The following is a 16,861-nucleotide window of genomic DNA, read 5'->3' on the forward strand; positions in this document are numbered from 1 at the left end:
CGCCCCTAACCGCCGGCCTCTGAGCCCCGCCCACACCCCTTGGGCCAGCTCCTTGCCCGAGGGGCGGGAGCGGAAGCTGGGCACGGAAGCGCCGAGTGAGGCGCAGGGTCAGAGGTCGAAGGTGAGCTACGGTATCAACAGTGTGTAGGCTCTTGCTGCTACTCTCCCGGGTGTATCCGCCTCACCTAATTACCCGGCCACAGTCCCTGAAGATAGTTTTGTTAAGCCTCCCTTCTGCATTTTCAGCCTTAAAGACTCAACTTAGAGCTGCTCTCTGGGGCAGAACAGCCGCCAACTTCCTTTAAAAGCTCATCCTGGTGGCTCGGAGTTGCCAAGGGACATGAGTGGCTCCAGACCTGATCCAGCTGTGTGAACGGTTGACTTGGCCAAGTGCTCAATTCTTATCACACATTTTTAACATGGCTCTGCCTCACTTTAAGGAAACTTGGTACTTTACTCCCCAGGAGATGTTTCTAGTTAAAGGAAATTTGGATTATGAAAAACCTTCCTGCAGTTAAATATGGTCTTTCTCCAGCATTTATAGCACTTAATCTTTAAAAATTCAATACCTTTTCAGAAACACTGTCCTGTATTCGAAAGTATTCAAAATAAAGTGCTTCAGTGGTGCTAGGGAGCCTACGCTCTGATAGTCAGGGGTCTCCACCCCATTATACACAGGAGTGCACCTTAAACTTAAATGAGCATATAAAGAAAACACCTGAGGCTCTTATTAAGAATGCAGATTATAATTCATTAGGTCTGGGGCAGAGCCCAAGATTCTGCATTTCTAACAAGCTGCCAAACAATGCTGTTGCTGCTCAGACCACACTTTTGAGTAGCCAGGAGCTAGACTTTTTCACTATAAAATCCTTTATGTTTTTATCTCCAACCAAGTGATAGCTTCCCTCCTTGCACCATAGCACCCCAGATCCTGTTTACAGTTCTCCAGCCTTTTTTAGGAATGAGTTGTCCTCAGCTGTACCTCCTTTCCATCAGCGATAACCCCGCTACTGCTGCTTTCCTTCCTCTTGTTCTTCTCAGAGGTCCCACTCTTCCTAAAAGTCCAGTAGCTGTCAGTCTGGGAACAGGCCACTGGAATAGTTACAGTCATTAAACCATGGCCCCTCCCACTTCATAAGGTGGGTAAAGAATTCATGATAAGGCAGTTAATGGCATTTCAACCCTTTCAAGCTTCTAGAGCAACAGTCGTTCTTGAAGTGGTAGGGGTGGGAGAAAATCAGAGTCCTCTGGGGAGCTATTCCAAAATATTCCTGCTAGCCACCTTCCCAATCCAATGGCTCTCAGTATTGTATTTTTTAAAAAGCCTCCCAGGTAGTTCTGATACAAACCCCCTTGAAAAGAACTGCTACTCTAGAAAAGAGGCAATCTAATTAAGTGCATTTAAAAACAGATAAAACAGTTAAATATCATTCAGGTCCTGTTAATCCCTTGCTTCAAACTCTCCTCAGTTCCCCACTCCTCTTAGACTGAAAGTCATACTCCCTCCTGTGACATTTAAGACTCTGCAGGAACTGGCTCCTTGGGTTCACTTTAAACCACTGCCTTTGGCTCTCTACATATCAGCCCAGATGGTCTCCTTGCAATTTCTCAAACCACCAAACCCCTTCCCACCTCAGAGCCTCTTTGCTCCCAGCTCTTTTTTTTTTTTTTTTTTTTTTTTGAGGAAGAGTCTCACTCTGTTGCCCTGAATAGAATGCCATGGCGTCAGCCTAGCTCACAGCAACCTCAAACTTCTGGGCTCAAGCAATCGTCCTGCCTCAGCCTCCTGAGTAGCTGGGACTACAAGTGTGTGCCATGATGCCCAGCTACTTTTTCTATTTTTAGTAGAGATGGGGGGTCTTGCTTTTGCTCAGGCTGGTCTTGAACTCCTGACCTCAAGGGATCCTCCTGCCTCGGCCTCCCAGAGTGCTAAGATTACATACAGGAGTGAGCCACCATAGGAGCAGGATGCGCAGCTACCGCTGTCAGGGCCAACCGCCAGGAGTGAGCCACCATGCCCGGCCTCCCAGCTCTTTCTTAACTTTTCTGCTTTATCCCCTTTATTTCCCACCAAGTGATTATCACGGTATGTAATTATGTGTGCTGGTTTTGAGAAAGTTTTGGAAATTGGCCCTCTGAAGGGAGAGTCAATCTCTCTCTTTTTCTCTCTCTCCCTCCCTCTCTCTTCCTATTTCTTTTTCTTTTTCTTAATTGAGGTGAGATTTACATAACATAAAATTTACTATTTGAAAGCAAACAATTCAATGGCATTTATTACATTCACAATGTTGTGCAACTACCACCTCTATCTAGTCCCAAAACATTTTCATCACCCCAAAAGAAAACCGCACACCCATTAAGCAGTTGCTTCCTATTCCTTCCTCTTTCCAACCCCTGCCACTCACCAACCTGGGTTCCTGGATATATCATATAAATGGAATCATAATATGTGGATTTATGTGCCTGGCTTCCTTCACCTAGCATAATGTTTTCAAGATTCATCAATGTTGTAGCATGTATCAGTACTTCATTTCTTTTTATCTTTTTATGGCTGAATAATAATCCACTGTATGTATGTACCACAGTTTGTTTATCCATTTATCTTTTGATGAACATTAGGGCTGTTTCTACTTGTTGGCTATGCTGAGTAGTGCTGCTATTAACATGCATGTACTTGTATTTGAGTACTTGTTTTCAATTATTTTAGGTATATACGATGTCTCTCTTGATCTTTGTTGTAACCAACTCAACAAGTGTATGTGAACAAATGATCATTGAGTGTAGTGAGAGAGAATGATAAATAGATAATGTCAACAATAAGCAATTGCTATGATAAAATATCCTCAAGGTGTCAGGGAGAAAAAAGCTATCTAAGGCACACTAGGGATAAAAGATTTCCTACACAGCAGGCAGAGAATAGCTAAGATTTACTGAGCATGTACTACACATAGCAGCTCATTTAATCCCCATAATACATATGCAGTAGGTACCATATATGAGGTAGACACCATTTTTACCTCTATTTTAGAAATCAAGGCAGAGAGATCCGGTCACTTGCCTCCTGTCACTGTGATGGTGCTAGGATTCAAACCTGGTTCTTATCTGGCTCTAGAATCCACAATGTAGGAACTTAACCACTACATGCCACAAATTGTGTGTCAGATCTATTATTACTTACAAAGAAATAGTGTTAAAACTGAAACGCAAATATTGTGGGGATTCAGAGAAAGGGATATTGATTGATTGATCCTGATTAATCAGAGGTTTCTTTCCTGGAAAACTTTAGTTTGAAGGAGGAAATATTATTGGTGCTCAACTAACAGGCAAATGGGACCTGTTGTATCACTTCAGGACAATTCAGGACCTTGTGAAAAGAGACTGCTGAGTTTCCTGTGGAGAATCCACAGAAGTTGGGGCGAGGGGTGGGCATTCCCACTGCCAATTATAGGACTGGTGGCCCCGTGCCTTTGTTCCCTCAGCATGGAATGCCCTCTTCTCTTCCTTCTTCTCCCCTTGATACTTACTCTGCTCAGTGCCCACTTTTCAGGGATTTCATTCAACAACTTTTATTGAGCCCTTCTATGGTCCCAGCCTTACAATCTAGAGGAAGGACTTTCCCAGTACCTCTGGACCCTATTACATCTACAGATTCTCAGTGTAGGCTGAATGGAACTAAAGTAATTTAATAATAAAGGATTTAACATAATCATAACCAATGGGACAATTCACAGCATAGACTCTGTGGTTCCTTGCCCAGCTGTATGGTGAGCAAAATAGCACCTACCAAACAGCTTGGAGAAAGGCCTTTGGAGCAGGGTTGCCCAGTGCTTCCCCTAGAGCAGGCCAGAAAAGGATCCCTCTTCAGTATGGATGTCCCTCAGGAGATTAGAATTTCACGAGAAGCAATGTGAATAGTCAGGTCATGGTGGGAAACATTTACCAAGATGGAAGCACTGCTGGGGCTGTACCAGGAGCCTGTCCTAGCTGGAGCATCCATCTCCCACACAGATACAGTGGTGGGGCCTGGCCCAGGCCACTGGCCAGTCAGAGAAGCAGAAGGACTGCATGCAAGGGTAAAGCAGCAGATGTTGTATTCAGTGTTTGAGACACATTTATTAAGTACCTTCTTTGTGCCAATACCTGACATATGCTAGTAAACAAGTGCATAAATAGATCATTTCCCCATGTGACAACTGCTAACATAAAGGTATTCACAAGGTGGGGGAGCAGAGGTGTCCTTTAATGAAGGAAAGGGATTAATGATGACTTCTGGGAGGAGGTAATGCATGCATGCATTAGGCAAAGACAGAGTAAGTCAAAAGCATGAAGCAGTACAGGGTGAGGGGGATCAGCATCAGTGTTGCTGGATCAAGTGTAAGACAGAGAGCGCCTCTTCTGGGGGCACATTGTGGTCACAATTCTCAACACACATTTTTATAGTCAGTCAATACAGGCTAGCAGGTAAAATGCCTGAAGAATAGAGAATTCCAATGTAGAAGCAGATACCAGCATACAAGAAGTGGGCTTCAGCCCTGGGAACCCAGCCTCCTAGGCCAGAATGAGAAACCACAATGGTTTCATTTGCTTCTGTTGCTGCTGCAACAAGGAGTTGGCAAAGAGAACCCTTGGAAATTTGGAAAGTCTCCTTTGAAGAAAAAATTGACAGATGGTGTTTACTGCTTTGCTTTGGTTCTTCCATCAGAGTGAATACCAGATGTTTTCTTCTGGTTTCCAAGATAGTGTGTTCCATCTAAAAGGCTCTTTTGCCCAAAGATAATGAAATGTTGGTAAATACAGTTAAGTGGAAGAACATAGGCAAGCGAATCCTGTGTCAGGTCAGCAAAGTGTGATTTGCTGCTGTGTGAACCCAAGGTTTGGTGTTACCATGCCAGTCTTTTCTTGAAGTCATGTAACAGCACCAGTGTCCAACAATAGAGGACTGGCTCAGGATAATTCATGAGACAATGTTATGCATCCATTAAAAAGGATGCTATAAAAGGCAAAATAGGCTGGGTGCGGTGGCTCATGCCCGTAATGCCAGCACTTTGGGAGGCTGACGCAGGAGGATCACTTGAGCCTAGGAGTTTGAGGTTACATGGTAAGAAGACCAGTGGTTGCCAGGGATTGGGAAAGTGGGATGAATAGGTGAAGTACAGGGCATTTTTAGGGCAGTGAAACTATTATGTATGATACAGTAATGGTGAATACATGATAATATGTATTTGTCAAAATCCATAGAACTGTGTAACAGCAAGAGTGAACTTTAACATAAACTGTGGACTTTAATAATAATGTATCAATAATGGTTAATTAGTTATAACAAATGTACCATACTAATGAAAGGTATTATTAATAATAACACGGGGAATAGAGGGAGAGGGATAGGGGACTCTCAGCACTATCTGCTCAATGTTTTTTGTAAATCTAAAACTTTTCTTAAAAAGTCTATAAAAGAAAAAAGAAAGAAGTAGGAGACTTTGGGGCTACAACCAGTCCAGGTGACACTCCTGGAATCTCTGGAGCCAAGGTCAGGGGCATGATTCTACCATTTGTTCTCTTCCCATGCAGAGAAGAGTTATACCACATTGAGAGACCTGGGTGGCACTGTAGTCTTGCAGGCCTCTTCGTGGTCACTCCTTAGACCCTCTCAGAGGTGACCTTCTAGCTTTTGAATTTGGACCCAGAGCTATTGATAGAATTAAAAAACAGACTGCTACCACAGAGGAACAATAAGGCAAGAGCCTCCACTGGGATCTCTGACTTGTCCTTAAGCGTCCTTGTTTTCTGGGTTTCTATATTTAGCCCTTTTCTCTATCCCTGATCTACCCAGACATATTCATCCACTCCCAACCCTTCAATTACTGTCTACTTTCTAATGACCCTAAATCTCTTAGTTCCAACCCCACCTCTCTCCTGAGCTTCAGATCCATATTTCCAATGCCCTGCTAGATGCTCCATTAGTCATTTGAAGCCATCTGTTTAAAATCAATGTCTCTTTGTCCTCTCAGTCTACCTTTCCTCCCCTGTACCTATCCTGGTTAAGGGCATGAGGACATGGCAAAGGGCCAGCCATGCCTTGCTGAGACATTCAAACTGGTCTTGCAGGCAACAGAAAGCCAAGGAAGATGGAGTGACCCCACCAGATGCCCAAGGTGCCTGCAACCAAAAGCAAGGAAGAGAATAGAGACAGCCTTAAGGATTCAAATTCTGCTCTTGCTTGAAATCATCTTTCTCTCCTCCCTCTCCTTCTTCCCCTCATTCTTAGTCACCAAGTTCTGCTGGTTTTGCCTCCCAGCTCTCTCTTGGATCCAGCCTACCCACCTTAGGTAGGGCCTCAGCAGTTCTTCCCTGACCCATCCAGTGGGCTTCTGTACCCACTGGCCATGCTACTCTATGCCCTTTGCCAGTTTTATCCCAAGAAAGAAAATCAGATCACATCTCTCCACTCACCCATGTTGGTGTGCCCTCCATTACCTCTAGCAGTGCGGTTAAACCACTGTCCTTCGTATTTCTCAGAAACGCCTCAGAAGCTGTTGAGGAAAGCAGAGAGTAAGGAGAGAGCACAAAGCGGAGTTCCTCTCCCCAGCCCCCCTGCCCCACCTCAACCAAGTAACTCTACTTTCTTTTCTTTTCTTTCCTTTCTTCTTCTCTTCCCTTTGTTTTCTTTCTTCCTTTCTGAGAGAGGGTCTCACTCTGTCGCCCAGGCTGGAGTGCAGTGGCATAATCATAGCTCACTGCAGCCTCCAACTCCTGGGCTCAAGAGATCCTCCTGCCTCAGCCTCCTGAGTACCTGAGACTACAGACATGTATAATCAAGCTCAGCTAATTTTTTATTTTTATTTTTTTTGAGACAGAGTCTCACTCTGTTGCCTGGGCTAGAGTGCTATAGCATCAGCCTAGCTCACTGCACGCTCAAACTCCTGGGCTCAAGCCATCCTCCTGCCTCAGCCTCCTGAGTAGCTGGGACTACAGGTACATGCCACCAAGCCCAGCTAATGTTTTCTATTTTTAGTATAGATGGGGTCTCACTCTTGCTTAGGCTGGTTTTGAACTCCTGACCTCAAGTGATCCTCCTGCCTCGGCCTCCCAGAGTGCTAGGATTATAGGTGTGAGCCACTGTGCCCAGCCTGTTCTTTCTTTTTCTTTTTTTTAGAAATGGGGTCTCACTCTGTCACCCAGGCTGGAGTGCAGTGGTGGAGTGCAGTTAAGTCATAGCTCACTGCAGCCTCAAACTCCTGGGCTCAAGCAATCTTCCCCTCTCAGCCTCCTGAGTAACTAGGACTACAGGCGTGCACCAGCATGCTGCTCTCTTCAGCTTTATTTTCACCAACAGCCCATGTATTCTACCTGCAAGCCACACTGAATTCACCCCTCCCTGAACAGGCCCAGGTCTTTCACAGCTGTGGTTCCTTCTGCCTATGATGTCAGTAGGATGTAAGCTCCTCAAAGGCAGGGGCTTTGTCTTGTTGGCTGCTGTGCCCCAACTACCTAGAACCACAACTGGTATAAAGTTAAATACTCAATACATATTTATTAAATGAATAATTGTTCCTCCTCAGTTCTCTGATTATCCTTCAAGGCCAACCCAAATGTCACTGCCTCTGGGATTTTCCATGACTTCCTATCCCCAACCTCCAACTGCCATCATCAATTTGTTGCTCTCTTTTCTGTTTTCCATAGCACTTGGTCTAAGTTTTTGTAAAAGTACTCATCACATTGCGCTGTGGCTTTTGTTTGGCATTCTGTGTCTACCCACACACCCCTGCAGTGTGAACTCCAGGAGGATAAGGACCTTGTGGAAACTATGCCTGCTCAGGAAATAATGCTGGTAAAAGTCAACTCCACTCCCCACTCCAGGAGTCTGTTCTAAGTCAATCCTGATCAGCAGTTAACTCATCAGGACAGAAGGTCAAAACCAGCTTAATCTTAACAGTTAACTTTGGCTACCAAAGTCTTGATCTTTATGCTCGCACTCTCTTGGACTTACTGATTTGTGACCTTCCTTTTGGATTCCTGGATTTTTCTTTGTTCATTTCCTTAGCCTAGATCTTAGTCCCACCTTGACTCTGATCGGCCAACCGAGGTTGATTCACTTAGTACTAACTCCTGATTTTAACTCTTTACCCATCTGTTCTTCTAATTCTGGTTAAGACTGCACTGACCCTAACTAACCATTTAGCCTCTATAAACAACAACTGGGAGGTGCTGACAGCCCCACGAATAAAGAGCAGGGGAAGAATAAGGAGACTCTTGAGGGATCAGGGAAGCAGCAGATTTGGGGAGCCCAGAAATCAAGTAAAGCAGTCAAAAGAGAGGCAACTTCAGAAGAGGACAGTGCCTAGCTGGGATTTCTCCTGCTTTTGTCAGATTCAAACCAGCTGCTTCTACAACCCAGACCCCAAACCAGGACTACCTGGGCCAAAGCAATTATCTGTTTGAAGGAATGGCTTCTCCATTTCCTTAGAAAAGTACCTTTCAAGTAAAGAAATGGGTCAGCTGGAGCAAGCCCATTTCCCAAAATTCAACTAAGTGACCAATTTATAAAATTACCAGAAATTTAAAGAAATATTTTTATACCATATAGCTATTTTTATCAGATGGGATTATTTTAACCATCCTAATGATGTTGAAATTTAAGTTTTTCATTGAAGAAATGAAAGTTAAGGCTGATATGCCATTGAGGAATTGAAAAAAGAATAAAAATGTAAGCATTTGACAAATAAAAAATGACATTCAAAAGTACCTGAAAGCTATTCACAGTGAGTTACAGATTCAGCTCCTTGTTCTACTACTTTCCCCGCTTCTCGCTTTTGCACTTGACTAGTATAAAAAAAAAAGTACCTGAAAGAAGTAAGTAGATGAAAAATCCTGCCAAATGTAAGTGCAGTGGCTCACGCCTATAATCCTAGCACTTTGGGAGGCTGAGGCGGGAGGATCACTTGAGCTCAGGAGTTCAAGACCAGCCTGAGCAAGAGCGAGACCCATCTCTACAAAAATAGAAAAATTAGCTGGGCGTGGCAGTGCTCACCCATAGTTCCAGCTACTCAGGAGGCTGAGGCAGGGAGGATCGCTTGAGCTCAGCAGTTTGAACTTGCCGTGAGCCATGATGATCCCACTTCACTCTAGTCTGAATGTCCCCATGACTCCCACAGCAGCCTTGAGTGGTCCTGTCCCACCTGGCTCCTTCTGCTGATGTCTAGTTTGGTTCCCCCCCCCCCACCTATCTTTGTGTCTATAGCTGGATACAAGGACCTCAAGCACCATGCCCTCCCTAATTTGACAATGGGGTTGGATACTGTGTATTGTGGTTTTCTGTTTATTTTGTTCTGAAATTAAAGTAAGCAAAATAAAGAAGATGCTGTTCTATACAAAACAATCAAAACAAAACCCCTGATTTTTAACCTTTGCCAATTTCAGAGCCACAAATACTTCCACCATGGCTGTTTTTAAGGTATCAACCTGACAACACTAAATGCAGAATTGGGAAGAGACAGGATAGTCCTGCGGTCCAAGTCTGTGCCCTCACCCCAAACGTGGGGGTAACAGCAGTGCCTCCCTCGAGGGTAATTATATGGAATAAGATGGTAGCTGCACGTAACTGCCCTCCTTAAAAACAAAAACCTCTCAAATCTTCATATGTTACCGGATCAAGGAACTCAGCCCATGGCTCACGGTCAGGCCAAGGATTGAGGGAGAGCCAAAGACACACCAGGAAGCCGACGAGACGACCCAACTTGGGCTCAGGGCAAGTATTTTGGGAACGGACCCTCAAGAGGCTTCGGAAAACGTTTGACGTGGAAGCTAAGGGTAGGGGTCCCAGGTGGTGAGATGCAACAGAGAATGTCCCAGCTCACCCCGTTTTTAAGACTTTACTGATAGCTCCTGGGCAGGGATGAGCAGGAACGCAGGCACGTTCGGTAGGAAGCGAAGAAGGGAATGCAAATTGCTCAAGCAAATTATTTGTTTGTGGAGGGCAGGGTATGAAAACAGGGGCGGGGCGCGAAAAAGGGACTTTTCGAATATTGCCAAAACCCAGCCAAACCCATCTTCCAGCGCCCCTCCGCCTCCCCACCGCGGGGAGCAGCCGGAACGGCCGTGGCAGGATTCCGAGGGAGTAAGAAACAAGACCTAACGCCAGCGAGGCCGCGGCCCGAGGCGGGAATGCGGCTGCGCGCGCAGCTCCCTGTCCCACGGGACGTCTCACGATATCAGGCAGCATCATGGAACGAACATGCACAGGGGAGGACAACCTCTTGTTTTCTTTATAGAGTCATTATTTACTGCAACAACCCTTTCCCCTTTGTTTTCATTTTGTTTTGTTCAATAGTGATTATCGTGCGTCAAATCCTGCGCTCTCTGCCAAGCAGGATACAGGCTCCCGTCTCACCCTCTTGTCGTTTTAGCTTCCTTCCCGCCCTACTTGTCTCAACCAATCCCGCTAAGGTTCTTACGTGACGTCACGAGTTTCTAGGCAGGTCCTCCCCGCTACCCGGAGCGCCCTCGCGCGCCGGCTCCAGGCGGTGCTGACGCCTGCGAGCCGAGTTGGCTACGCAGCCGTTACCGTAGAAGTGGTGACCCGAGCGGCTAGGAGCGGCCCTGCCAGGGCTAGGGGTGTGCGAACGGCACTGCCTTACTAAGGCTCAGTAAGGATTTCGGTCTTATTTTGTTGCTTCGGTTCATGCCGGTTTCTCCTCCCGGCTGTCCTGTCAAATCTGTGGAGGTCCGCCCCGTGGTGGGCTGGAAGCCCCGAGGAGCACGCGTTGAAGTATTTCTTCCACATATTTTTAAATGTTTACAATACCACCCGCATTTATAAGCCTCCATGGCCACGTTGTGTACAGTTCCCTCTCCCATTAGACGGAAATTCCTTCCCAGCAAGAACTGGCTTATGCCCTGTATACATGCAGGGGGCAAAGTCCCGCACACACTGATTTGTACCTATTTTCACTAGTTCACTCATTCATTGGTTCACGGTCGTTGGCTGTCACCGTTCTAGGGCCCTGCCCTCATGGGGCTTACAGGCCTAGTAAGTAAACGATCGTGCGCTGGAAGGTGATGGTGCCCTGGGAGCAGACGGCAGTAGCATGGATGGAGGGGGTGCTGTGGTGGGGGCCCTGGCCACGCGGAGGTCAAAAGAGGGTGGTCAGAGTAGCCCCCGTTCCAGGCGGAGGGAAGAGAAGATGCAAAGGGCTGACTGTGACTCGTATTTATAAGAAACCCATGCATATAAATGGAAGGTGAGAATCCCAACCTTGGACACGAAGTCCAGTGCACGCTGGGCCGCCAAAGCGATCCGACAGCAGCTCGGGGCTGCCCACCTTGCCCTCACTGCCTACCCCTCTCCTGGTGGCTGGAGTGCAGGACTAGACTTTCAGGCAGTTTAAACCTTTCATTTGGGATATATAATCTGCAGAATAAGCAAAAGGAATTTTAAAAGATCTCAAAATAATTTCCCTTCAGGGATGCTGCTTTCTTTCTCCTTAACAAAATGAAGACAAAAATCTCATGTTTCAGAACCTGATCTTAACGTGCCCCGTGAAAACAAGGATGAAAGAATAGAGCTGTGGGGATAATAGGGGAGAGGGACTTTAGTGAATTCTGTGAAACAACATAGAACAAAGTATGTGTCAGTACATGAGAATGAAACAAAAAGAAGCCCTCCCAGGACTGTTTTCTTATAGATTATTTATGGGTATAGATATATACTAGTAGTAACTACAAGGAAAAACCAACTAGCTTGGCTTATAGTGATCAGAAATGGGTTTTTTTTTTTTTTTTAGCTAAGACTCTAAGAGCAGAAAATAGTCTATGAGATAAATTCACAGCAAGGTCACGCTTTGCAGAGGAAGGTAACATCAGCAAGCTAGAGAGAGACTAATAAAATAGAACTCATGGATTAACCTTGGGGCTCCCCACCTTCCCCTCACTGCCTACCCCTCTCCTGCAACCCACCCTCCTGGTGGCTGGGGAATTGTTTGTGACACTGTGGCCTCATCAAAACACAAATAATCTGGATTCATGGAATCCAAAGAAGCAGTGAAAGACTAAGAAGATTGCGCTCTAGTCAAAATGCCTAGGTTTGAACCTGGCTTCACCTTTTATTAGTTGTGTGATCTATGTTGAGTTAGTTTACCTCTTTTCACCTCCATCTTCTCATCTGTAAAATTGAGGATAATTGTAGGATTGGTAGGAGATAATGAAAGTAAAGCACTTGGTCCAGTGTCTAGAATTATGTTCACTAAATGTTAGAAATTATTGGACAGGTGAGGTGGCTTATGCCTGTAATCCTTAGCACTCTGGGAGGCTTAGGCAGGAGGATTGCTTGAGCTCAGGAGTTTGAGACAAACCTGAGCAAGAGTGAGACCCTGTCTCTACTAAAAATAGAAAAATAGCCAGGCATGGTGGCACAAATCTGTAGTCCCAGCTACTTGGGAGGCTGAGGCAGGAGGATTGATCGCCTGAGCTCAGGAGTTTGAGGTTGCTGTGAGCTAGGCTGATGCCACGGCACTCACTCTAGGCTAGGCTGATGCCACGGCACTCACTCTAGCCTGGGCAACAGAGTGAGACTCTGTCTCAAAAAAAATAAATAAAAAAAGAAATTATTAGACCAGATGTGATAGAGAAAGAGTCATAGAAACGAGCTGTAGAGCAGCTGAGTGCCTAGCCCTGAAGTAGGTGTTATGAAGACAGCACTTTACTTCAAGGACTTCAAAAGTTAATTTGGATTATATTAATACTATGTACAAATTTATGACTGATGTTTTAAAAAATGATACAGTTAAATGAATATTATGCATGCCCTTCGAGCAGTGGGAAGGTCATTTTCCTCTGCTCTTCCCATGCCACTTCCATAATAATATTAGATATGCACAATTGATATTTTCTAAATCTTATGGAAGGTATGAAAAATCAGAACACTGACATTTTTATTGATATACTTGACTTGAATAAACTGACATAATCCTCACTTTATTCCCCCTTCTTTTTTATAATAACACTTTGCACAGAGTACTGTTATTTTTATTTGCATTTGCCTTTCCCACTAGACTTCCAGGAATTACTGTCACCGGCTAAATCTCTGTATCTTCAACACCTTACTAAGAGCCTGGCATGTAGGTGCTCAGTAATTGTTTGTAGAAAGAATGTATGAATTTAAGTAGTCCCAGTTGGGGCTTTTGTACATTTTCCAACAGAGTTGTTATTACTCAAATTTCTTGTTTTGAAATTTCCTTCAGAGTCTGGGTCTTTATTTAGAATATCTTCAATGATAACAGAGCTTTCTTGGAAAGAGACGTAAGTCACTTAGAGCTAAGTTTGGTGAATACAGCAACTGAATAATATCATTTTTGCTCAAAGAATAATAGGACAATTTAGTAAAGAGACTGATTTTTCTTAAAAGCCAGTTCTAAATCACTCCTAAAAAAAGTTTTGAATAATGGTGTCATCACTGAACTAGGGTTATTTGTAGCCTCCTGAACTGGTTATTTTGAAGGGTAACATTCACTTGGGAGTATAAATTTTGATAAGCCTGTTACATTATGGCTGTATAAAAAAGACAAAAAAACTCTTTCAGACCAGCACAGAAGTAGAGGAAGACCTGTACCAACCCAATTTATGAAAATTCAACTACAAAATTTGGATAGCCATTCATTTATGGAATACCTGCAATATCATAGGTACTGTGGTAGGTGCTGGAGATACTTACGAGATAAGGAAAATATAGCTTCTTGTCCTCAAGGAGTTCCTAGTATAGTGATGATTACACCATTGAAATAATTCACCAAAGTGAATTACGTTTTAATGTACACAGGTTCAGAAATATTGTTTGGCATAAAGTGAGCTACAGATAATGTACAAGTGAGGGATTGTGAAGTAGGACAAGGCTAGTTAAGAAACCTTTCTCAGAAGAAATTAGTTTGAATGGGGTTTTGAAAGACAAAACTTGATATGAATTGGTGGAGAACAGAGAAATGGTCACTTAAGACTTAGCCAAAGTAATAATCCAAAATTTCCTTGGTAAACATGGAGGCAGATCAGAAAGAGATGATTTGTCTTAAGGAATATTTCATAGAGGTCATGAGAGAGGCCTGGTGAAACATTTCTCCCTTACATCAGAGAACAGGATTCTAGATTCAGGGTCACTTTCCACTGGATAGTGCCAGATAAACACTGCCAAATTTCATCTCTCTAAACTCAATTTTTCATGTTTCCATGCTAACACTGTTCTATTGACTCAGTCTAATAGGGGCAAACTAGTGAAAAGGTAAGTGCAATACAGGCTTATACAAGGCTCTTGATAATCAAATATCCCTTCACTCTGTCTCATATTTTCCCATTTTGCTGTGCACATAAGCCAAACTGAAATAGATGTGAGAAGTTCTTCTAGTACACTCACACTACTGATGTTTTTGCTGCATATTTTCCAGACTATTGAGGTTTAAAGAAAGGGGATGACTTTTAGCAATGTCAAAGAAAGAATTTTCTGTACTTTTTTTTTTTTTTTTGGTCACTTTCTCCAGCACTGCTGTCTTCTTTCTTCCTCTCCAGCCTTTAGCTCTTCTCATGAGGATGAAAACGCTTCTGTTTGATGTTTGGGCCCTAATGGTCTTGATCCCTTGCCCAGGTGAGGCTATTTGGAAAAATTTCTTTAGCCAGTGTATGCCGGGACACCGGTGTCTGGTCAGTGAGGAAGGGAATGGGAAGTCCTGAGTGGGGTGACACTTCAGTATTCATTCATCTGGACCCTGGGGAGAGATTCCAGTTTCTTGGATCACTTGAGAAACCCAAATTAATAGACTATCATAGAGGACTCTCCCTAGGAAATATGCTTTCTCAGCTTAGCTCCCTTTTTCCCCAGGACTGTCCTGTGTTTCTCATCTCGAGAGTATTTTTATGTCTTTCTTGCCATCCTTTGCGTCATAGTGAACTACAGTAGGATCTTGACAGAACAAAGCCCATAGCTCAGTTTCAAGAAGTGAGTGCTCTGGATGGCGGGAGGGGGAACTGGAGCTTCCGGGTACCATTGCTAAAAGTGTGATGTATTCCCAGAGGGGACTGGTATTTGGGAGAGAGTGGATGGTGGGCATGGTCTAGCTAAAGGGGACCTGTGGGAAGTCTTCAGGAGACTGTGTCCCTTACCTACATCAGGCGTCTGAAATCTATCTGATGTTTTTCTCACCGCATCTGAGAAGATTTCCCTAATGGACTTAACTTGCAAGCATCCAGAAATATCTGTTGCTTTAGCATAAAATCAAAATGGAATGGTTTTACTCTGAGAAGAAGCGGTGTAAAGTTCCATGGGAAATGAATGACCCTGGGAGTCACCTGTAGGCCCCTGGTTCTCAAATTTTGCTGTGCATAAGGGTTCCCAGGAGGCTTGTTTTATTCCCTAGCATATTTCCAGGTCCTACCTTCGCATGTTTTTAAACATTCACTCTGAGGTGGAGTTGGGATCTGCAGCTTTGCAAGAATTCCAGGTGATCCTGGTGAAGGCAGTCCTTAACCATAATTTGAGTGAGACACTACTTTGAGGTATAAGTAATAAAGTTCTTTTGCTCAGGGATCTCCTGACCCTATGCAGGACCTCAGCAACCAATCCTGGGGAGCTTCCAATAATTCTTAAAGTTTATAAAGAGAATGGTTTCCTGAGCATGATTTTTAGCAACTCCATAGTTTCCTTGGTGACACTAATGGAGAAATGAAGATCTCAAGAAAGAAGACAGGGTAGAAGCAGGGCTCTAACTTGTTAATTAAAGGTCTTTTTCTTGTCTGTTCCACTGAACCTTTTTATTCAGGGCAGGTTCCCTGGTCTCTAACTTATAGTTACATAGAATAGGCTCTATATTTTGTTTGGGTCTCATGGTCCTCACCAGAGTCTTTGGCATATGTGGTTCATTTCAGGGGCCACAGAAAAGCTATTTGAGGTTTCTGTTTGGCCAAATCAGGCCCTGGTGGAGTATGGACAGTCCCTAACGGTCAACTGCAGCACCACCTGTCCAGAGCCAGGACCCAGTGGAATTGAGACCTTCTTAAAGAAAACCCAAGTGGGCAAAGGGCCTCAGTGGAAAGAGTTTCTCCTGGAGGATGTCACAAAGAATTCTGTTCTGCAGTGCTTCTTCTCTTGTGCAGGGATCCAAAAGGACATAAGCCTTGGCATCACTGTGTATGGTGAGTGGGACTGAGGGTTGGAGAGGAAGAGGGTGGTGTAGGGAAACATCAATATGTCTTATTTAGGGAAGAATAGACAAATAGTTCTAATTGCGAGAGAGAATAAGGGCCTGCAATAAAGATTCCTGTCATACTCTAGGGATGCTAGAGCCAATACTTCTATTGCCCTTTGATGTAGGCTTCCTGCTGGGTTTTAAATTAGGAACAGACCATAGAGGGCATCCAGACATCTGTGCTTGAGAATATGCTCAAATACAGGAAGCATGTGCTGATAATGCTAACTTCTGAAGTATCAAAAAATGTAAAGTTAGTGCTGAATTATTTGATGCAAGCTCTTAGAATAAATAGAGATTAGAGAAAGGAGGGTCTTTATGACCTGTGATAGTTAGAAAGGTCTCCATGAAAAAAGAGGCTCTTGAGCTGCCCTCTTGCAGAATGGTTAGGATTTTAATGGAAGGAGATGGGTGAAGAGGGTCTTTAAGGTGGGCAAATTGCGTCTGCAGAGATATGGCTATAAGAATACATGTGGTCTCTGGGGGTAAGAATTTGGTTAGTTACAGTTTTTGTATACTGCTAAGGAGTCCCTCAGAAGCTGCTCATGCCTCTGAAGCACCTCTGGTAAGAGATAAAGGCTTTCCAGAATGGCAGCAACAATCAAAGCAAGGGACTTCCCCTCAACAGTCACACTTCTTAG

The sequence above is a fragment of the Eulemur rufifrons genome, chromosome 9 (assembly GCF_041146395.1).
Source record: "Eulemur rufifrons isolate Redbay chromosome 9, OSU_ERuf_1, whole genome shotgun sequence".
NCBI classification, from domain to species: Eukaryota; Metazoa; Chordata; class Mammalia; order Primates; family Lemuridae; genus Eulemur; species Eulemur rufifrons.